Source organism: Marmota flaviventris, chromosome 4 (genome assembly GCF_047511675.1).
Source record: "Marmota flaviventris isolate mMarFla1 chromosome 4, mMarFla1.hap1, whole genome shotgun sequence".
NCBI lineage: Eukaryota > Metazoa > Chordata > Mammalia > Rodentia > Sciuridae > Marmota > Marmota flaviventris.
In genome coordinates this window covers 6953574-6976977 of record NC_092501.1, presented here as the reverse complement: position 1 = coordinate 6976977, position 23404 = coordinate 6953574, and the positions used below count along the sequence as shown (strand labels likewise).

The following is a 23404-nucleotide window of genomic DNA, read 5'->3' as shown; positions in this document are numbered from 1 at the left end:
GCACATGGGACTGTAGCCTGCCCCACAGGGAGGGGACTCAGGTTTTCCAGTGTGGTCTTTGGGTTGGGGTGGGAGGACTGCACTAGATCTATCAGTGGCCCCAGACACTGGCGCTCCTGGGCCAGCAGGCCTTGTGAGGGGCTCACTGCATCTGTGTGTGTGTGTGGGGGGGGGCTTTTCTAGAAGGTGGTCCCCCTCAGCAGGCACACCACACCCGTCGTCTTCCTCTACACGTGGACTCCTGGGCTCTCTGGATTGAGGTGTGACCTCACACAAGGCAGCTTTATTTCTGATCCTCCAGGTCCCAGTGGAGGCAAAGAGATAAGGCACAGGAAGGAATGGCGCCAGGGCAGGGCTTGGGGCGGAGCAGGTGCCCCCATCCTCCCCAGACAGCCTCGGGGCTGCTCACTTCCAGACTTTCCTGTGGACAGGGCTCCAGGTCCCCTGGCCTGCTTGCGCAAACCCCTGGCCCACCCACAACAGCCACGGGCCCTTCTGATGACAACACTGACCCTGCAAACAAAGTGGACGGTCATTTCCTGAGCTTTTAAGTCCCCAAGTCAGAATGGGGATGGATCCAATCCATAAAATACCCCAATGCTGAATTTAACAAAAAACACGACTTGTTCAAAGATTCCACTTACACAACCTTAGCTCTCATGTTAAATCCCCGAGGCAGGACCCCGTCACTTTGGCTGACTTCCCCCCCCCCCCATTTCATACAGAGTACTTTATGGATTCACCCCCTTCACTAAAAAATTCCCAGAGGAAGTGGAAAAGAAACCAAAGATGTAAAATTATTTCCTTTTCCTCACCATAAAAAAACAAAAAAATCATATAGAAGTTTTCCCCTACGAGTAATAAACATCAGCTAATAACAATACTTCAACATTGTTTTACTGGCTGTAACAAACACATCGTACCAATGTAAGAGGTCAGTAGGGAACACTAGGTGGGCAGCATATGAAAATTATTAAATTTTTTTCCTGTAAATTTAAAATTGCTGTAATACAAGTTATATTAAAATTATTATTATTTTTATTTTTGGTACTAGGAGCACTTTATCACTGAGCCACATCCCCAGCCCTTTTTTATTTTGAGTCAGTATCTTGCTAAGTTGCTGAGGGCTTTGCTAAATGGCTGAGGCTGGCTTTGAACTTGCAATCCTCCTGCCTCAGCCTCCTGAGCTGCTGGAATGACAGATGTGCATACCAAATCCAGCTAAAATGCTTCTAATCAAAGAAAAACTTACCCATGCCCCCTCCAGTTACATTCAGGGCAAGAGGAAAGCCCCAGTGTGCAGGAAGCCCTCCCCTCCCCCACTTCTGAGCAGACTTGCTCAGCTCTCCACTGTGCATTCCCTCCACATCCAGATGCATCTGTATCCTAGGCAGGACCAGCAATGCCCCGGCCGTTGGTGCCCCACTCACCTGGCAGCAACGGTTGGGGCATCCTAGGAGTGGAAAGGAAATTTGAGGGGAGGCGTCAAACACAGGAGCCTGTGGAAGATGACAGACAGCTCTGGGCATAGGAGGAGGGGCTCACAAGGACAGGGGGCAGGATAGAGAAACCAGAAGACAAAACTCACAACACTGGTGTGAGCTGACAGCCGAGGAAGGGGCAGAGCCCGCAAGCAAATTGGCCATGTGTGTCGTGAGCTTGAGCCCTAGTAGAACCGGAAATCAGTTCAACATGCACAAGACTCACATCCCAACCGTTGGAACCAGGTGAGGGGAACCCAACCCAAAGTGAGCTAGGACCAAAAAGATGGCAGTAAAAACCTACAAGACTCAAATTAAAACAGAGCAAATGGCCACGACAGCCAGCCAAGGAGCCAGAAAATGGACTAGTTGCCAGGTTTCAAGAGCCATTTAGAAAAGCAGGCTCACTAGGGCCACTGAAATAATGGCAAAATAAAAACCTCCACCAACAGAGGATAAATCTCTAAAGCCACGGTTAATGGCCCAATAATTTTTTCCTTCAGTAACAAAAGAATCAGCAAAATCAATTTCCCAGATACCCAGAAAAGCACCCCACTGCAGCCTGACACTTCCCAAACAGATCACCACCTTTGCAAAGATGGCCACCAAGTGCTACAGGTTCAAAAACAGTGCGAGGACAGGAAGCGGAATCTGGCCATTTTTACAGAGGAGGACAGGCCAGAACAGCCAGCTGCACACAGGCAGCAGGCAGGGTGTGTGGCAGGAGACCAAAGGTCAGGAAGACTCCACCTCCTCCTCCAAGCTGGAGGGGGCCTGCCTGGGCCCTGGACAGACATGTGACTTCAACCCTCCGGCCTGGCCAGGGGGTTCCCTGACCAGACACAGAATGGCCAGAACGGAACCCACCTCTAGCCCAGATTTATCCTGCAAGGAAAGGCAACCGGGGAGAAGGACAGATGCCAGTTCCTGGGGTCCCTCGTGGCTGCTGGGCAGGGAACTCAATGCCATTCACTGGAGGCTACCAAATGGAGGCGCTGACCCTGGCGATACACACAGAACAGGTACGGGGCACAGGCTGGGCAGGGCCTGAAAGTTCAGGTACAAAAAAAAAAAAAAAGCTGCTCTTGGAGATTTGATGTGTTCCCCGGGATATGTGCTTCAGGACTAATCATTTTACAAGGTCCCAAATCATTAACAAAACGGTTGATTACAGTTCTGGCAATCATTATTTAAGTCATTACTTAGACTGTTGGATGCAATAAATAGAGAGATGACAGAATGGCAAACAGCTGAGATTCCACCTCCAGAGCCCAAGAACACAGTGTCAGGGAAGGAACAGAGCCGTGGCGGAGCCACATGGGCTCATCCCAGTCTTCAGATGTGAACTGAGCCAGATAAATCACTCTAAGATGCCTTCCTCTGCCTCAATTGCAGGGGCCACTGTGCTAAATTCTTACATAGCCCCCCATCCACTTAATTTTAGTGCTGGTTATGTACATTCAGAGGCTCAAAAATACTTGATAATTCCAGCGGACCCACACAATTTTGAACTGTTTTTAAATATAAAATGGACATATTAGTGAACTAGAAATCAATTAGGACATAGCAAACCCTTTTTGGTAGCAAATCAAGTGCCTTGGTTCATAAAGTGGTGTACACATGGTACTGTGACTCTGACAGTCAAGTTTTACCAAAAGATTCTCTTAGAATATGGGCTCATCAGGGCTGGAGTTGTAGCTCAGTGGTAGAGCACTTGCCTCACATGTGTGAAGCACTGGGGTCCATTCTCAGCACCACATATAAATAAATAAAATAAAGGTCCATCAATAACTAAAACAAAAGACTATAGATTCATTAGAAGGTAACGGCCAACACGGAGGCTTCCTGCTGTGTGGTTACCTAAGACAGAATCCTCCCCGTGGCCAGTGTCTGGAGCTGGGCTGGAGGCTGTGTGATGTCATCTCACCTCCACAAGAGGAGGCTCCGTTCTTGCCCACTGCAGCCCAGAGGTGGAATTCCTGGACCCTAATCCTCAAATCCCTCAGACACCACCGGATGCCGAGGATGTACTAGCACCATGCCAAGTGCCACCCTGGGCACTGCTGACATTGGGGCTGGATAACTCTGCTGGGGGCCGTCTGTGCATTATACTACATTTTATGGCCCATCCCGGCTTCCACCCAGTGGAACGACTTGGATGACAGGGGTTTCCTGCACACATTCCTGGCAGGAACCTTGCCTGCAATGATGTCCTCCAGTGGCCACACTGAAGTCGGGGTGGCCTAAGGACGCACTGTGAAATGTGCAACATTGACTCTGCTCTCAGCTCCAGTACCTTTCCCTGTTCTTCCAGGAATGCTTGGTACTACCTCCAACTACCCTGGCACCTGCTCCGGGAGCTGTTCCTTCCCTACAGCTACGGGTTTAACTAGAGGGAGAGGTCTCGTAAGCGAGATGGCAAGGCCACACAGCTGGTATTGCCCAAACCGGAATGGCCGACTGCCCTCAGGCACAGAGTCCACTTGTCAATCTCTCCTGCAACTGGACAACCCAGCCAGCCCTATCGCCCGCAGCCATCAGCCTTAGGTGCTCAGCCATGAGGGATGTTGACAGGGCTGTCACCTCTTCTTGCTCCTACTCAGTCCATCTAGAAATGGCGGCCTTCTCGGGGCAGGCCTCGACACCGCAGCTAGATGCCCGACTCCTGTCCCAACTCCAAATTCTGACCCGAGATGTCTGCCCCAGCCTGTCAATACAGGGGCCCCAGGAGCAGCAGCTATGATGGTGCCATCTGGAGAATTAAGAGCCTACGCACCTGACAGTGGTGCCACATGCAGAGTGGAGAGGAGCAGGAACCTGGACTTAGCACCAGGCGCAGCTGACCAGCACGGAAGGAGAAACCATCAAACTGCTAAAAGAAGACACTGGAGAGAGTCTTTGGAATCCTGGGTGGGCAACGATGACAAACGAGCCATAAAAATACTGACAATATTCAATATGGGACTTTACAAAACTTCTGCTCATCAAAAAGATTCCATCAACAGAGTGTGATTGCAAAGTAGGAAAAGATATTTTTGGTACCAGGGATTGAGGGATTAAACTCAGTGGTGCTGGACCACTGAGCCACATCCCCAGCCCTTGTTTGTATTTTATTTAGAGACAGGGCTTCACCGAGTTGCTTAGCAGCCTCACTTTTGCTGAGGCTGGCTTTGAACTCACGATCCTCCCGTCTCAGCTCTGGGACACACAGGTATCACCACCACACCTGGCAGGAAAAGAGATCTCAATACAAATATCCAAATCAAGACCTGTATCCTGAATCTGTCACAGGTTTCTACAGTTTTAGTGTGCTAGGATTTGAACCTGCCTCCCACAATGTGTGCACTGGAAACTGTATCCCCAATGCAACGGTGTTGGGAAGAGGGCTCAAGGAGAGGAAATTGGGCCCATAAGGCTACACCCTCGTGGATGCATTAATCCCCTCATCATTGGGACCACACACATTTGACACAAAAGGACCTTGCAAAGCCCAGGGCAGCAACTGAGTTGTAGCAGGGGTTAAAGGTTTCGGATCCATGCTGGCCAGAGGTAGCTTACTTCTCAGGGACCATCCATGGCCTCCGGATCTCTCCCTTAAGAGTCTGAGTGTCCAGAACGCTCCGTCCTCCTGAACCTCTTTTCTTCCTCCCCCTTCAAATTGTCCTTTCTGCCAAGAATCACTTGCCTCGCTACTTCCTGCTGACACATTAATTACAGCAACAAATAACCCGAGTGATGTCATCTAAACGCTCGCTTCCTGTAGTGGACTGGCTGTGGCAGGGGAGGGTGGGGAGGCAAGGCCTCTGCCCCGTGTCCAGCACCTCATGCCTCATTTTAGAGAGGAAAGAAAGACCGCGGCTCTCACTTGGCACGAAGCCCTTACACAGAGGAACTCACCCCGAAGGGTAAGTTAAATAAAAATAAAATGTGTGTCAGGCACCGCTGCCACCAAAACCCAGCTATTGTAGTGGGAAACAGGCTGGCGATTGTGCGGAACTATGTAAGTGTATGCACAGAAAGGGGAGCCATGATGGAGGCGTGGGCAATGAGATGCAGGGTGCGATCACATTCCCTGCGTTCCCAGCATAAGTTAGTGAGGACGGCCCGGGCGGAAGTCTGTGAGGACAGGGAGGCATCTGCGGGGCGTGAGGACGGTGCGGAGGTGGTGGTTCCCTGTCTGTATTCTGAGCATGATGGATAGACCTGGAGACAGGGAGGAAGGGCCAGCTCCAAGGGCCCCGGGCTCAGGGGAAGGGCCAAGGACCAGCTCCAAGCTCCCTGGGCTCAGATGGCAGCTTGGCCCATCGCCTTCACCTGCCCTGGCAGCCAACACTGATGGGTGTGTTTAATTTTCTGAAGGGAACAAAGATTTAAGCTGGATCCAATAGCACCTTCTAGAAATGCTGGGGACTTCCACCAAGTGGGCTCTGTGGCAGACAAAGAGGAACGTGACCAGGAAACCGGAAACCCAGGTTGGCTGGTGACATCACGGCGAGGAGCTATGGGGGCGACGCGGCAGAGGCTCAGCCCGCAGTGTTCCACACTGCCCATGGCCCTTCACCTCTTCACCCGAACTCACCTCCATGTGTTTCATCCTAACAGGGCCACCAGCTGGAGTCTGTCCCGCAAGCCTAGCACTTGGTATCACAGTTATCTTGGATTATGGCTTCAAGAGCCAAGTCTGACCTTGAGTTCAAGGTCACATCCCTAGACGGGTGATCAAAGGGCAGGGGTGGTCACTCTGAGGCCATATGTCCTCTGCCCCATGTCCAGCACCTCATGCCTCATCTTAGAGAGGAAAAAAAGACTGCAGATCTCGCGAAAACTTGTTCCGATCTTGTCACTCCAGTTTCTCCAAGACCCCAAGCAGAACCCTCCTCATGGAAGGCCTCGGGCTTGGGTACCCAAATCAACAATCCAGGAGACTTCAGAATTTATTTTCTATGAGACAAGAGGTCCCAAATATTACCAATACTGGTTTTGTCTGTAGTCCACTAGATACAAGGTCTTAGTGTCAGTTATTGTACACGTATTCAGCTGAGCCCAACCTACCCCATCCTCAACATCACTCCTCACTCAGAACTACCTGCCCTATAGCCACCAAGACTCTTGTACTGCCATGGCTTTTCTCAATGAGCGCTGGTGAGTCTCAGAACAGTGTTCCAAGTTCCTAGCCAAAGTGCTGCTCCCACCTGCTGGGAGGTCCCAGGCAGGTCCAGCTGTGAGAATAACAGCCCAGGCAAGGGACAACTCAGGTGGTGCCTGCAGGGGGTCTGACCACCTTTGGGGCAGTTGACTCCCAAATGTCTTCAGCTGACCCTTACCCCAGTGATAGTGCTCCTTTCTCCTGCTCTGTCTTCTTGTTCCTGAACATGGACACAGTGCTCCATCAATCCAAAACATGGGAAAAGCAGCCCAGGCTCTAGACCTTGATGAGCTGAGGATTCTCCAGCCTCCACAGGGACCTTCTGGGAGCCAGCAACAAACACATCACCCGCTCTGTGGGCAGGGCCCTGGCTTGCCTGTCGCACAGTGAGCAGATGACTTGGGAGGCAGAACCGTCCACAGCCGCTGAAGCAGAGGCTGCCCACACTCACCAGCAGCACAGGGCCCCAGGGAAGTGTGGAGGGGGAATGCTCGAGGACATCTGCACTGATCTGCCTGGGTGACCTCCCTCCAGACTTAAACCCCAGACCTGTGGTCTTAGGGATGCCATGCCCTCGGGTTCTCTTTACAGGGACCGAGATATACAAACAGTGGATCCATTTCAATAAGATATGAAGAAACGAGAAAAGATCATTTTGAAACAGGCTGTTATATATAGAAAATTAAATCAAGTGCCTTGGCTGTAAACACCAGGGCGGATCGTGCACCAGCGTGCCATTAATTATTAACTTTCCTGAAATGTCCCAATACGGACTAAATGGCCTATTCCCAGAGCAAAATGTATTCTCATTGACAAAAGGAGACCAAAATATTTGTCATGGTTGCTAATTTGAATAGAATGGGTTCCAAAATTAGAAAGTGGCTACTTCAATGTTGAGCATCTTGACAAGGCGTTTTGTTTGCAGTTGGAACAGGGAGACCAACAGGCGGTCTCCCCAAGCACTCCGTGCAGTGGGCCTTACTTCCAGGCTCCCCTTTTGATTTTGAATATTTTAGGAAGAATTTTAAAGTCAAGCCACACTCCCTCCATTACTGGTAACCATGCTAAATGGTTCCAATACCGCACCTGAGCATTTGCAGCGATCCTGTCAAATAAAATCTTCCTCCAAGTTAACTCTGCTCTATATTTATGCATTAATATCACAGCTTACTGCAAAGCGCACAAATCATTTTAACAGAGTGTAAATTTAACTACCATGAAGGCATTTTATACTCTGCTTAACTTCACTAAGGGGCCCATATTTTTTGGAGCAGATAAATCAGGTTTCCATATAACTCTACTTAAGGGAACAGAAGTCAAAACTTATAAAGAGAAATATGCCCTGTGTCCCTGGATTACAGAGCAAATAAACATATCTGCACCCCAGCCAAGAATCTCCTTTTGTCATCTGTCACTCTTACCAAGCATAGAGCACCCACTGGAATACCTGGCCCAGGGCAGGTGGAAGGGCGGGAGGAGTTGTCACCTTCCTCCCAAGTCCAGTCCCTGTCCTCTTGCTATTCTGCAATGATGAGGACTGACCACTGTTGCCCTAAGAACATCTTCCCCACATCATGAGGAGCCGACATCTGTACCATCTTGAATGTCATCGATAGAAACATGATCTCCTCTGGATCTTTCTTAAAGGGAACTCATGCCCTGATGTCACAAGGTCCCCAGATGCACACATGAAAAGTAAAAAGTAAAAAAAAAAAAAAAAAAACGGGGCAAAAGAGATCCATCCATACCCACAGCAGCTGAAGTCATAAATTATTACTGAATAAGGGAACTTTAGCCACGGCCCATCTGGAAGGGCCAGACGGGGCCTCACACTGTGCCCTGAAGGTCGACAGAGGGAGGGCCCCAGGCTTGAGAAGCCATGGTCCTAGCCTCTGAATCCAGTGCAGGACGCTCCCAGGTTCACAGCACATAACCCCGAACATGTTGCACCCACCAGTGAGGAGCCCTGGCCACTGCCTCTCGCATCCCACGACCAGACACCCAAGACCTGTGCAGGGTGGACAACAGCAACACCTCCTCAGTTTCTGGGGAAGAGAAAAGTCAAAGACAAGATAAAAAGACACACAAAAATGTGGCCCACTCAAAAGGCCCCACTGGCCAGTTCAGAAGCAACCCGAGTGAGCTTCAAGATAAACCATGGCAGGACCGGCTATGACAATGGGATGAAGGAGGAAGCCGGGGCTGTGGATAAGCATGCTCGGAAGCAGGGATCACGATGAATGCCAACAGCTTAGCAAAGGCGCCAGCAGATCACACTACCAATCATCAGGCTCAACAGAGGGAGGGTGAAGATCACAGGGCTCGATCCCCAGGCTTGTTAATTACAAAGAGAAAGAGAAAAACATGAGCCTTACAGCAGAGAACAGACACGCCACCATAGCCATGTGATCAGAATCAGCTGGCCAGTAAGGAGAGAAACTGGGCAAGGCTTAGTCTGTCTCCCCAGGTGGCTCAGGATGGCTGAAGCCTGGTCAACTGCCCTCCTCCCTGGCCAGCATGTGTTACAGGCCTGAATGACCACATGGCTCCCAAACTCATGTTCATGACAGCTCACTGACGTCCTGTTTAGATTCACCCCTCTGGAAAAGACAGGGAACTATCAGTAGCTTCCCCCCAAAACCTTGTTCTTCTGTTAACTAACCCCGACTTTCCATTCTAATCAATCCTTATAAAAATTTAACATGCCTCTAGCCTCAGGTAACATTTATTTTTAGCTAATTTTGACTGTTCCCAGTGACTAGCCTGTGGTGGGCACACCAATCCATCGGCAGGCAGGCTGTTACCCATGATCACTCTACTGTGATCAGTCGTCCAAGGACACGTGACCAAGGGCCTTTGGTATTACCATCTTCTTAGAAAATTCAGCTCCAAAGCCACAGCAACAGGAAAGTGCTTCCCAGAGTGCACCAAGAGAGTCAGGGATCCCCATTCTCCAAGCCAGCCCGAGGACCCCCTCTTGCCAGTGTCCCCAGACTATTAGGAGGGCCAGCAGGGTATGGACCCCCAGCTCATCAATGCATCCCACCAGCTAGTGCTGAACACCTGCTGGACTTAATACAGCCAGGTTAATATTTATCTTAGGGTTCCAAGTGTACGTCTGACATGGAAATCGAACATAAGACCAACAGAGCCTGCCCACGTCCTCTACACACTTTCCAAAGCTGGAAGTTGGAGCCAATTGCTTGGAAAAAGGTCTTTTGATTTTACTTCTGAATGCAACCAACAAGTCTTCCCACTATGTTGTAGGGAAGCAACTCCTGAGAACACTCGGGGTCCACCCCTCAGGCTCCACAGGAAAACCCCCAGGTCAGGGAGCCGCATGCCCAGCACTGGGCATGTCGAGGATGCACCGTGACCAGACCACCAACCATATGGTACATAAGCTCCCTGATCCGGGGACTTGGGTAAGGACGCAACCTGCAACATGGTTTCCTTGTCTGCAAAAGAGGAAAAAAATGCCACATTTGGAGACTATGAACCTAACCACCCACATCTAGGGCTGGAAGATAATCCAAGCTGCCTGAACAGGACCCAGGACCCAGGACCCAGGACCCACTGGCTGCTGCTTCTAAATGCATTTCTTCTCCACAGGCTGTGAACATGTACCAGCCCACAGCTCCAAGGCCACCGCTGCAGGGTACCTCCAGTAACACAGGAAAGGAGCCGCCGGGGAGCTTGGCCCAGTCATCCTTCTATTTCAGGCCCTCGGCAGCCACATGGAAAGGTGACTGATGAGTAAGAGTCTGACTCAGAGGGAGGCGCTCTGCAGGCTGCTCTTGCGGGTCTGGGAGGGGCTATCTGCTAGGTGGAGGCCCTATGTCCAGTAGCAGGGTACCCCAGCCCTCCTTTCTGGGAAAGGGACACTGGGAGCTACCTCCATCAAAACCACAACTTCTTGGGCCAGAGGGGTTCTCAGAAGCACCCTCTCTCTTCCTGCCCAGCCTTTGTTCCCTGCAGAAGGGCGAGTGCGGCGTCCACAACCAGATCTGGACCCCACCCAGGAAGCAACAGTAACCTACCCACTGGTGCTCTTTCCCACCAAGGCCCCTTTAGATCGCCCAATTTGGCCCCCGGGGATGAAGAACTCGCCACCTGTTACTGCTCGTTTTGACACCCAGCCATGAGTTCTGGCTTCACCCCATTATCGAACCTTTGCCCAAGTGTACTTCCCTTGAACATTCCCCAGGCTCCACGCAAACAAAGCCCTCTCCTTAGCAACAGTGCACTGGGCACAACCCAAAGATGACCCAAACTGGAGCTGCTCCAGCAGCCGGGGTGTTGGCCATGACCAATGACACGGTGGCCAAAATCACCTTCATCCCTCCCGTCACCACCCATTGCCGAGCTGAGACAACAGTCCATCAGCAGGAAGAGAGACAGATTGCAAGCAGCTGCTGAGTCCTGAGATCAAGAGTTTTATTTTAGTGGCTACAGGGAAAAGCCGCCAACATCTTCACTAACAGCATAATTATATCAGAGAAGACGCCCTCCTCCAAGACTCCTGTGCTGCCCTGACGGCAGTTTAATCAGAGGAGGAAAGACGGTGAAGACAGTCATGAGGCAGGATTCTGTCTCCTTCCCATGCACACGTTTGACTCTCTTTAATGACAATGAAAGAAAGCTACACGGCCATATGGCGAGGGGAGCTACCCCGGGTGCGGCCGTTACATAAAGCGTTTAGCAGAGGATTTAGCTGCTGTAAAGATCCCATTAACCAGAGACGGTTTCCATCTCCGACTCCAGGCAGAGCTGGTAGTTTTACTTCTGAGATCGGGGCAAAGAGTCTCCCTCAGCAAGTACTCAGGGAGCCCTGGCACTCTGGCCTGACCTGGGTGACACCACTCCAGGGTGCCACCTAGTCCCGTTTCCCGCCAGCCACCCACCAGCTCCCCCATGGTGATCTCCTGTGTGTATATTTTTACCCTTTCCTACATCACTTCCAGGCACACCAGGGCTGGGAGGTGTCTGACGAAATCACACAGCCCTTGCAATCCTGTGGGGGTGGGGGTGACTTGGTGGGTGAGGTCGGGATTCTGAATGCCAGCTGACCTGCCCCTGGCCTCCTGTACTCCCCCCACCCTGAAGGGCCCCAGCCCTAGGCTGCTGCTCCCTGCCTGGGAGCTCTGCAGACACGCCCACCTCTGCCCAGAGGCTCCCTCCCCTGACCTTCCTGCAGCTGGCTGCCTCCTGCCTCCTCCTCTGTGTCCTCCCAGAGGCCTGCTGCCAACGCTCCCACCAAATCTAAGACTTGATGTCCTGGTCTGAATGTTTGGGGCCCTACAGATTTCTACTGAAATCCTGATATTAGGGGGTGGGCTTCTGGGCATCAGCTAGGGGATAAAGGCAAGCTCAGGATGGGATGAGTCATTATAGGAGAGTCCCTGGGAGCTCCTCTGCCCCTCCACCATCTATCTGCACTACACCAAGAAAGTACTATCTATGAGCCAGAAAGGGGACCTTCACCAGCCACCAGATCTGCTGGCTTACTGATCTTGGACTTTCTGGCTTAGAGAACAGTGAGGAAATCAAGTCCTGGCCTTTAACAGCCAATGGTATATGGTAGGTCTTTCTAGCAGATAAAGAAAATGGTTCTTCCACCAGAGAGGTAAGGCCAGCTCACAGAAAGCCCTCCTGCAGAGGGATGCCCGACCTCTAGGACATGGCTCATGGGTCTGGTCATCCCTGGCACGCAAACAGTTTCTGAATGAAAGTCTATGGACGGCAACAGGCAGCCCCCATTCCTCAGCCCTGCAGAGAGAGAGAAGTCTGGGCAAGTACTGAGTAAGAATGGAAGCACCTGTGAGGGCCATGGTCACCGGGCTCCTGGGCGCAGGTGTAAGATGATACCCCATGGCGATAGGACACCCACAGTGACAGGGTGTCCTACTGGGCCCACAGCTGCTTGCCTCGGCATCAGGAGCCTTCTCATTCCAGTGGACACACCCCACCCACAGGTCTCAGCCTCTCTGAAACTCATTTTCTACTTAACAAGTGAGAGCCCCCATTTAGGAATGTGCCAGGCAACTAGAGTGTGCCTGAATACACGTGATCCTCATACTTCAATGCAGACTGCTCAACACACAGATCCCTAGGGCGAGGCTGGGTGGCCTGCCATGCAATTCAGCAGCACCCAGATGGTCCACCTCAATGGTGGACAACTTGCATGTGCTCAAAGTTCTTCAGATTTAAAAGTCTCCCAGCCCTGCTCAGCCCTGCCTCCTTCACAGGACAACACTGAGGACAGGTGTTTTCTTCTCTGGGCTCAACGTCCACAGGTCCCCGAGACGCCATCCCCGCCCTCCATTCTACTTCCTCCAGGGAGTTCTTCAGGGGTCCAGGCACTGTTGTTGCCTGGCCCTGGAACCTGACCGGCATTCCGGCCACTGAGGACACATCCAGGAATTTCCTGGGCCCAAGATACCTTGGCTCCTGGAGCCACCAAGAGTTGAAGGAGTGGAACAGAAATCCAATCCTTGAAACCCATGGAGACAAGAGCAACCAGCGCCTGCCGTGTGGCTGGTGCAGCCAGCAGAAACAACAGAAGAACCAAGAGAAAGGGGAAAGGGAGTTGGTGAGGGGTAGGGCCTGTGCTGGACAGGACAGTGACTGTGGCCACAACGCAGGACAAAGAGCTCAGGAATGCCAGTGCACAGCGGGAGTGCCCCACATGAGGTGCCTGCTGTGCAACTTAGGTTGGCCTTTGATTCTGGCTGTCACCGTGCAAAGATGGCCAGACACAGATGGTGCTGGAGTGTGCAGTCTACTGCTCAGCACATTGGGGCTCCGAGTCACCCCATGGACTGGCCTCTGAGCTGTATGGGATGAGTCAACACCACCTCCTGGAAATTACTTCGTGTTTCCAGCTGCTAGGAGCTGGCAGCCCTGCCCAAGGCCTCATAACACAGTTACTTAAAAACACAAAGGGGGCAAGGCAACCTCCATGATCTCCACCGCTTGCTGCTGTGGAAGCCAACAAACGTGCACCACGGGGAGGCCCAATTGGAAGGGAGGGAAATGCCAGCCTGAGCCCTGCCCACCCTCCCCCAGAGTCCGATCCTCAGAAGTCAAGTGGGGAAGCATCAAAGCCACCCTTTCACCTGCCTGGCCCATCCTGCTGGGCCTCGGGCTCCAGCGCTGCTCAGACAGAGTCAGTAGCGGAGACGCGGAAGCTGTATTCTCCCATCTCCTGGAGCTTCCAGAGGAATGCAACAGCTTCAAAGCACACCGAGACCTACACAGAGTCTTCCTGTGTCTGATCATGTGCCGCCAAACACTCCTTTTACTTTAACACATGTGCTCTTGACAACACATTTTAGATGAGAATAAAAATTGCTTTTTCACAAGAGGATTGAAAAGGAAAACAAGCACTACTGATGGGAATTTGTTTTTAAACATCTGGAGATTCCAAACTATCAGAGTTTCACAGGAAAAACTTCAAATCAGAACAAAAATGCCCGAGAGAATCAGGGAAATTATCCTGCACAGTTGACCGACTCTACTGAGGACTACACTTTGGAAGGCTCTAGCCCATGGAGACAGAGGACAGTTAACCCAGGGCTATTAAAATGACGACTGTCAACCCAGAGCTTCACTTGCACCCCAAGTATGTCAAGCGGGCCATGGAGGACCCTGTGCTCTAGGCACAGCTCGGAGGGGTACCCAGAGCCAGCACTGCTCAAGAGACAAAACCTCCAAAGCAGCCCACACGCCTTCAGAGTCCCTGCGCACCCTGACGTACAGCAAGCTAAATCCATGTCTGTTCAACGCCAGAAACCACTACTTAGGGTCTGGCTGCTCAGCAAACCCCATGACTGGAACCAATGGCAAGAGGATGATCCTTCTGTCCTCTGCTGCCTCCATACTCACCAGGCCCGCCCCTTAAGTCACCCATCCTCCCTGGAAACACTTCTGCCTGGGCACTTCCTCTTGGGCTGGGCTACAGCTTTGGATTTTGCTGGTGGGACTCCCAGGGGCAAAACAGCCTCAGGAATGAGCCACCCAAGGGGTGGCTCCAATGCCGTCAACCTTGACAGCTGATCATAATCCAACTGATCACAATCCAACCCGAAGGGCTATAGATACCATCTCCCCAAGTGGGCAGGGATGGGCAGGCAGGAAGCACAGCCAAAGGGACTTTCCTTCAAAAAGAGAATTGTGAGAGGGATCCGATTGATAGTTAAGGCTGTTTTCTAAGGAAGTTCAGGGCAAAGCATCTGGGTTAGGCATGTGAAAGAATTATATCTTTACATGTTATTTCTCAGGGGAAGACAGTAACAATGTCTGAGGATAGTAACCACCACACTAATTACCAGTGGGTTGGCAATGTGGGTACTAGGTACAATGTAGGTACTGCCCCACTGCGCAGCACATTAACTCATTCTTTACAAGCCAATGAGACAGATAGTGTTATATTCTTTACAGTCATGGAGAAATGTCACACAGCTTCCAAATGGCAGACAGAATTTGATTCCATGCAGGTGGGTGCTGGCGTCCACTGTCCTGCCAAGAAAGACAACTGAAAAACCAGGATGGGACTTACATACACCCAGACCACAGCAAGCCCAGATCGGTCTTCTGTGAGCCCATGGGTGTGGGCATGAGCCCGTGCCCAAAGGTGAAAGGGGGAGAGAGAAGCATCTAAGCACGAACACTGTGCCAAACGGGCTCGCAGGGAGCAGGAGTTTTTGCCAAACCAACACGGAACACCATTTTTACACTCAGAGGCACTTCTATCTTCCAGGAAAGGCAGGAAGAAAGGGCACAGAGAGTACCCAGAGGACTGGGGAGGGCAGGCTGCCCACTCTGCCTTTGGAAATCTTACATGATACCACTTCCTTCTTCAAGTTCTGGGGTGGGCAGCAATTCCCCACCCCCAGTTAAAAAACAACATACTTCCATCACACAACTATGAGAAGGGGGAGGGGGATAAAAAAAAAAAAAATCACCTACCAATTCTACCATATCAAGATAATCATTACACACTATTCATCACAGATGTCCCCTTAATGACTTTTATGGTTCTTTTCACAAATGTACCTTCAACACTAAATCTTTTCTCTCTAAGACAATTGTTCTACTTATGCTATTTCATACTGTGAAAGCATCATTTGAGAAAGAATTAGCTCTTTTCCCCCACTGTTGGATGCTGGAGGCCTCTGTCATTAAGTAACACTGCATCAAAAATCTTGGTTTATTAAAGTTTTTTTTAAAGCACCAATTAGAGAAGGAAAATCATTAGGTCAAAGGGCATATGCTGGACTTTCCTGGAAAAGTGACCTTGGTTTCCAGGTCAGTTTGAAAGTTTCTGACCAGTCCCAGCACCTTATCTAACCTTCATCCTGCCTACCAGCAAGCACTTGGGGGCAGACCTGAACTGAGACAGACAGACAGACAGACAGACACACACACACACACACACACACCAGTCCCTTCTCACTAGGGGTAGTTCTAACTAGTAGAAAGCCAGGTGCAGCCATAGAGCAAAGGTGGCCACGTCCAGATGAGCCTGAATTCGATGGGACAGCTTCCTCCATCAAGTGCCACTGTTTCCTCCATCAAGTGCCAGTGTGAGGAGCTGGCTCTGTTTAGGAGCCAGGATACTTGAAAACACCCACCTTCATGTTTATGCATTAGTGTCACAGCAACATGCTCCCACAGGGCATGGCACCAGCCACAGGAACACCCGGGGTGGCAGGGCTGGTGTCGGCTGCTCCCCCACCGCAGGGAGGGGGCAGCACATGCTCTTTGAGTTTAATGGCAGCTCACAGCTCACCCTGGAACCTGCCCACCAGACAGCACAGCGCTCTCCCTGCAGCTCCCAACCCCCAGCTTACTCCTTCCTGCCTCAGTGTCTCAGCCCTTCACCTGCAACTGCCAAAGGCCTGCCTCCTGGTCAGGTCCCTCCTGTCCTGTGCCTTCTCAGCAAGGACCTGTTAATCTCTGATACCGGCTTCAACACATCCTTCAAAGGCTGGGGCTGTGGCTCAGTGGCAGAGCCCTTGCCTGGCCTGTGTGAGGTGCTGGGTTTGATCCTAGCACCACACTTAAAAAACACCCTTCAATTTGGAAAACTTTCACTGTGCCCTGCAGCTTGAGGTGGGGACCTCCCTGGGGCACATAGGAAAAGAGAATTCTCATGAAGAATTCCAATGATCAAGCGTCCTTTCCAGTCCTGTCGGCTGCCCCCAAGAACATGCTCACCACCTCTTTGTGTATGACACAACCAACTCGGCGGGCCCTGTTTGGGGTAGTTTCCACGTTAGAAGGCACAGTGGTTAAGGTGCGTGTACAACACACGTCCTGAACAAAGCCGGATACCTAAACAGGAGAGCAGACTGTTCCCCGCATGTGCATGTATTATAGATGGGCTGGCTGGTCACCCAGGCTGCCCCGCCCCCTTCCTTCTTTCAGACGCAGCTGGGTGGGAATTCACTGACCTAATATCACTGGACAGATAATTCCTTGCCTTGGGGAAAGACTGGCAAAGCCCATGGCATCTGCCATTTCCAATCTATGCTTTGGAACAGTGACTTGGGGCGTGTGCCAAGCGGGGGCAGGGCAGCACAGGAGGCCTCAACAGGGCGGCGGGTGAGACCTCGACAATGCAGCCCCAGCCTCCTTGCGAGTCCCTGCTCTGCATGGGAGAGCCAGGCATTTGATCCAGCTAAATCATCTCAAAGCCTGCTCTGGAGAAAATAATTGAATTAAAGAGTTGCCATAACTCATTCCAGCGAGATAAAACCATCCAGTGGGGAGCAAGGAGACGCGCAGGACATCGTCTCCCCAAGACGGCGAGGAAAAAAGCCATATGATGTGGTTCAAAGGACAGATGGGACTTTCCTAATTGTCCCCAGATTCCTAGCAGCAGGAGGGGTAACTAAACGGGTTTCAATTAAAAGTTAGAGGAATAGGGGAAGGCAGGCGAAATTTTGCCGGGTACTGATGAGACTCTGGGATACATTGTCCCAACTTTAGATGGTGAGTGGCAATGGCACATGAGCGGGTGAACCCACCCCAACATGTCACCATGTCAAGGTGACAAATCTGTCAAACGCACTGTCATGGACACTGGCGGGAGAGTAAGCAGCCAAACACCAGGCGCTAGCAACTGTTTCGGGGCAGGGTGCCTCCGTCTCACAGGAGGATCCCTCCACCAAGCCTGCTCCTGCACAGGAGGGTTGGAAAGGGGACAAAGTCAGGTGCAGTGGCACTCGCCTGTGATCCCAGTGATGTGGGAGACCAAGGCAGGGTCACCAGTTCAAAGCCAGCCTTGGCAAAGTCCCACCTCAACATCCAAATAAACTGGTGTAGCCCATTGGTAGAGCACCCTTGGGTCCCATCCCCAGGACCGAGAAACAGATAAAAGGAAACGTGCTAGCAAAGCCGGGAGGTAGCCGGCTGTGGTGCAAGGGTGACGGACACACCCCAGAAGGCCCGGACAGGCCCCAATGGGGGTTTGAGGCCATTTCCATGGGCACCGAGTAGACTCCAACATGGAGAATGGACTTCCAGGCAGTTCAAGCCAATGGTCAGGGTTGCAGGAGACTCACACATCCACCCCTGGAGCCAGTGGTTCTCAGGCAGGGGACAGCTCCCACCCCGGGACACCAGGCAATGGCTGGAGGTGGTTTAAATTGCACTCTGCAGTGAGGAGGGACAGTGTTCCTAGAATGAGGGTGCCAGAGGCTACAGTTCCCATGTCCAGGGACTATTGGGCCCAAAACAGTAAGAGTACCAAAGCGGAGGAACGCTGGCTGGCAGGAATCATGATCGCAGCCTCTGAAGTTTCAAAGGAAACAAGAATGCTAAGGAATGGCTGGGTATCACTGATGCGAACGAAGGTGGCTGATGAAAGGGACAATGGGAGATGGTGACAAAGGCATTCTCAAGCACGGAAGAGTAAAGAAGAAAAACAAGAACACGCTCCAGTCACCTGGAACAGGAAGGTGGTGTCACAGGCCCGAACCAGCCCTCAGCTCACTCCAAGTTCATGCCTCCCGTCCATGTCACCACGCAGGGAGGAAAAACTTGACACACGACTCCACATACATCTCACAGAAAAAGAAGAAGCTGTCGTCATCCCTGGCTGACAAAGGTGAACAGAGACACTGAAGCACTGAAGGCCTCAGAAACCCAAGACCAATGAGCCGACTCTCACTGCTGATGGTTCCCATCTACCAGCCCCATCTCCAGAGTAGCTACAGCAGTCAGGTGGTTCAGCCAGGGGTGCAGGGGTGCAGAAGTAACAGCAAGGGACCGGTTGGCCAGGGGCTCTTCTTCCCACGCAGATGAGGTGGGTTTGTGTAATCCCACACATCTCCACTGGGACTGGGGGTATACCACCACCACCAAAAGCCCCAAGGACATGGCTCTAACAGAGCACTTTCTGCCATTCCCGCAGTGTTCTATCATGTCCCGGCTTTGAGGAACAGGTGTGTTCAGGTGCACACAGACACAGGGCCTGCTAACAAGGAGGAGCAGGTGCTGAGCTCTACAGACAGGACAGATTCCATAGGAAATAGATTCCTCCCCCATCTACCACAGCAGAGGCTCCAGGATCAGGCTGTCCATGACCCCAATCAGGAGTAACAATGCCTCATCTGGGCCCAGCGGCCATTGACCAGGGGCTGGAGAGTCCTTGCATCTGCCAGGAAGTCTGGCCAGGTCTTCTAGGACACAGTCCTTCTAGGAAGCCCCAGGAACAGGGGGCTGGGTTCAATTTCTTTCCCCGCTCTTACTAGTCTGTTTCAGCACCGGGGATCAAACCCAGGGCCTCACACGTGCTGGGTAAGCACCCTACCACAAACAACAGAAAACACATACATGGTTTGAGCAATGTGATCACATTTACCACCACAACTAAACTCGGGGAATACCCCCAGCACCCCACCAGCTTAACACTCTGCCACCAGAGTTAATGCTTCCTTCTCTTCCTTTCTCTGAAAGTAGGACAAGAGAAGACTCTGAACTCAGTGTCACAGCTGCCCTGTGGGGGAAAGCCCGGCGTGTCATAATAAAGTGGCAAAAAACCAAAATTGCTAAATAAAACACAGTCCCGGCGATAAAATCCTAGCACGAATTGAGACGGAAGCCTCTGGAATTGAACACTGACCAATCGATGCTTCCTAGTCCCAGCTCAGCAACGGGGACAACAGACCTACAAGCCCAAACCCATGGCCCACCACAGCCCAGTAAAAGACAAAAGCTAGTAGCCTCGAGATCACAGGTGGGGCCCACAGGGCGAGTTCCCTACACCCCACTCTCCTGATGAATCCCCTCTCCTAAGACAGAGGATCATGAACATGTTTAAGTATTTAAAAAAAAAAGAAGAAGAAAGCAAACTCAGTCCCTGAGCTTGGAAAAACCAAGTCTGGCTAGCACGAACCATCTCCAGGTTTGTTTAGTGAAATTAACTAGCGGTTTAACGGGGGGAGTCTGATATACAAGAGTGCCCCAATTTCTTCAGAGAAATTAACATTTCAATCCTGTTTTTATCTAGAAGTCATTAAACTGTGCAACATGAATTATTGGAAGTGGAGTAGCGAATTAACTCTATTCATCAACTAAGTCCAAACACTTTAGAGTGCATCGGTAATGAAAAAATAGCTCTACAATTCTATCTCTTCTCATTAAAGTAAACCAGTTTTCCCCTCTCTCAGTATATAAAACTGTCTTCTCTTCATATAATTTATATTACCATAAGCCGGCTCACATTCTAAACTATTACACGCCTCCAATTAATTTTTGCAGCTTTTGCCTGAAAATTTAATGAGATAGTAGAGTATGAACCTGCTGACTTCAGATTACGTGTGCGCTCCCAATATTCATGTTGGCATAATAAAATAATCTGATCTGGACCTGATGAGAGCATCTCCCATTGCCAGAGCAGTGAAGGTAATGTATGTGTAAACCAGGTCTGCACGTTTTACTCTTTTAAATCCAATTATAAAATTTACTGGCCTCAAATTAAACTGCTCCTACTCATCAACCTGGGAGAAAAGAAAGACGTGGCCCAGTCTAATTACTGCCCAACACCATTTCCATAAACATTCCAGTGAGTGGTTAAGACGAATGACTATTTGTGCAAGTCCGTAGTTCTCTACCATGGAAGCAGAGGCCAGCCGCTCGGGCAGTGTGGGAAAGAGGAGCCCTTCGCTCTGTTCAGCAAGTCCCCTGGGGTATGCACACCATGGGCAGGGTCCTCACCAACTCCTGTGTCCCAGGTGTGTAAGAAGGTGTAGCTGTTTTGTGTAATACCTGTTTATATGTGCAGGTGTACACACATATTTGAGCATGTGCAGGACTGTGTCTGTGGGTTCTGAGCAGGTGCATGTGTGCGGACGTGTGCGGACGTGTGCAGGAGTTTGCACTTGGTGCTTGACGTGCACCGGAGGAACTTAGGCAGAAATACATAAGTCAGAGGCACTGGCGACCCATGTCTCATCAGGCCCTCTGATTACTAACTTTTAGCCAAAAAGATTATAAAAACCTAGCCTGGCAGGGCTGTCCCCCCATACACGAGACGGGAGGCCTTGTTTAGTGCTCAACACACTGAACACTCAGTTCACAAGGCTTCCTTTCCAATGTCAGCGGCTAGACTGCTTTGGGCTTCTTCAACTTTGCTTTCCTGGTCAGGGATGGCCAGGGACATGAGCCCTGAACCCCTACCCTCAGCTTTCCCCAGGCTTGCTGGGCTGCAGCAGCCCAGACATCCTCTGGAAGACACTCCTTTTTAAAAGGGAAGGTCCCTCACCCTCAACACGGAAAGGAGCCCTCATAAAGAGACCTCTTACGGATGTGTACGAAGGGCAAGCTTGACTGGCCAAAAAGCCTTGGCTTGAAGGAGAGCACAAAGGTACTCTGCTACCAGGGGAGGTGGCAGAAAGATCCCTAGGACTGCCCAGGTCCACAGTCACTGTTTCAATCTGTCACTCAGCTGGGCCAGGGTGGGGTGGGAACCCAACCAGGATTGGTCAAGCTGGGCTCTTCCCAGAACCAACAGTCCTAGCACTCTCGAACCAGATGCATCTGAAATACAGATGCCACACTGTCTCAGGCCCATTCCTAAGGACCCCAAATTCCACAGGGCAACCCCCCGCCATGTGTGTAACAGCAGATCTCTCACCAAGATCACACAAAAATGCTACGAGCCTTCCTGTGCTGAAGAATGGAAGCTATTAACTGTGTTACTGGCATGCACAGATGTTGTCTATTTCTAAAAATTCCCAAATAGATCAATTAGCATATTATAAAGAATTTACTTCCATTCTCCCTTGACAGATCATAAAAGCCCAAACATGACGCTCAGTTTGAAACTGACAAGTGTATATAGCAGGAGGTTCTGTATGAACTGCAGACAACAGCAAAAGAAAATGGTATTTATCATGATTAGACACCTAATTAATTCTAAGAGTAGAATGTCAAAAGCTATATATACATTTCTTTAGTAACCGAAGTTCAACATCAAACAAGTCACTTCTGCTCTGCAAAGGGAAGTCCTAACATTTTCCCAAACATCTGTACCCAGCAATAAGGGCTATTCCGCCTGCTTTCTAGGTAAGTTAAGACGGTAAAAGCAGAGGGTAGTCTGGGTAAGTAAACGAGTACTCGCAGAAAAAAAAAAAAAAAAAAAAAGGCAATACATTTTAAAATTAAATCAGCTTAAATACCACAACATACTTAAACAGGGCTCTAGGATACTCGCCCATCCCCTACCGTGGCAATTAACTCAATTTAAATTAAGAATTCTCGAGTTTCCACCATATGAAAATTCTGGAGGCCTTTTGTGTTTGTTCGATTTGGGTGGGTTGGGGGGTGGCTCTAAGGCAGGCAGGACATTATTCTGAAACTTTAGGCATTGTTCTTACTTGGGTGTCTAGCAATGGCCCTGGGGAGAGGGGTAAAGGAGATAAGGGCAAGAGGAATAAGAGCGAGAATAACAGGCAAAACCAAAATTCAGTTAATAGATGCAGAATTGTCCTTCTCCCCATTCTTGCAGAATTCTCTTCCTAGATTGCAAATCAAAATCTGCATTTAAATAGAATCTTTTTAATGTAGAAAAGAGGAAGCCCTAGGGTACAAAGGTATTGCATTCAATATCTATGGGCACAACATTGCATTTTAAACGAGATGCCGCATTTTGAAATTTACTGAATATATTATACACTCCAAAATTGTCTTGTTATTACTATTTTTACTAAATTCTCCTTTCTTAATGGGTTATGTTTCTTTTACGGCTAGGACTGTTAATAAAAGTAATGTGATATTACATCATTCTATCAATTTCATCGAGAAAAGACTACAGGGTCCTGGATCTCAAAAGCTGTGGGCTCTGATAATTCCAGCCATTATTCAGTGTGAGATTCAAACAGTCTGAATTCATTAACATTGGTTGTTACAAATCTGCATTTTTAGACTTTGCCATAAAATGCAGCAGTCCAAACCCAGTGACCTGAATCTAACAGCCTTTCACGTGAAGTGGTTGCGTTCACCAGCTTCTGCCGTGGCTCTAGGGATAAAGCCCCATGTCCTCTCCTCTCCCTGGATGGACAGAGATGGGAGTGATGTGGGTCCCAGGCCTGCTGCGGTCTGAAGGTGTCCCTCACAGCACCAGGTGGACAGAGTCCCCAGACTCAAGTGCTGATGGTTCCTGGAATTGGGCACTTTAGTGGGTAGCAGGACTGGGTGAGGCTGTGGTCCTTGGTGGCTCTAAGCCTTGCCTGTCCTCACAGGTCCTCTGCTGACAATGTTTGGGCAA

General features: G+C 50.5%; 1 protein-coding gene and 1 long non-coding RNA gene across 4 annotated transcripts in view; one reads left to right on the top strand and one right to left on the bottom strand.

Annotated features, from left to right (window-relative positions):
• Positions 1 to 23404, bottom strand: part of Ctbp2 (C-terminal binding protein 2) — a 133448-nt gene that overhangs the window by 57813 nt on the left and 52231 nt on the right. The gene's annotated exons all lie outside the window — the stretch shown is intronic.
• On the top strand, positions 5268 to 8013 carry LOC114088587 (uncharacterized). Its single transcript, XR_003582016.2, has 2 exons — positions 5268 to 5386; positions 5841 to 8013. It is a non-coding gene; the product is annotated as an uncharacterized lncRNA (long non-coding RNA).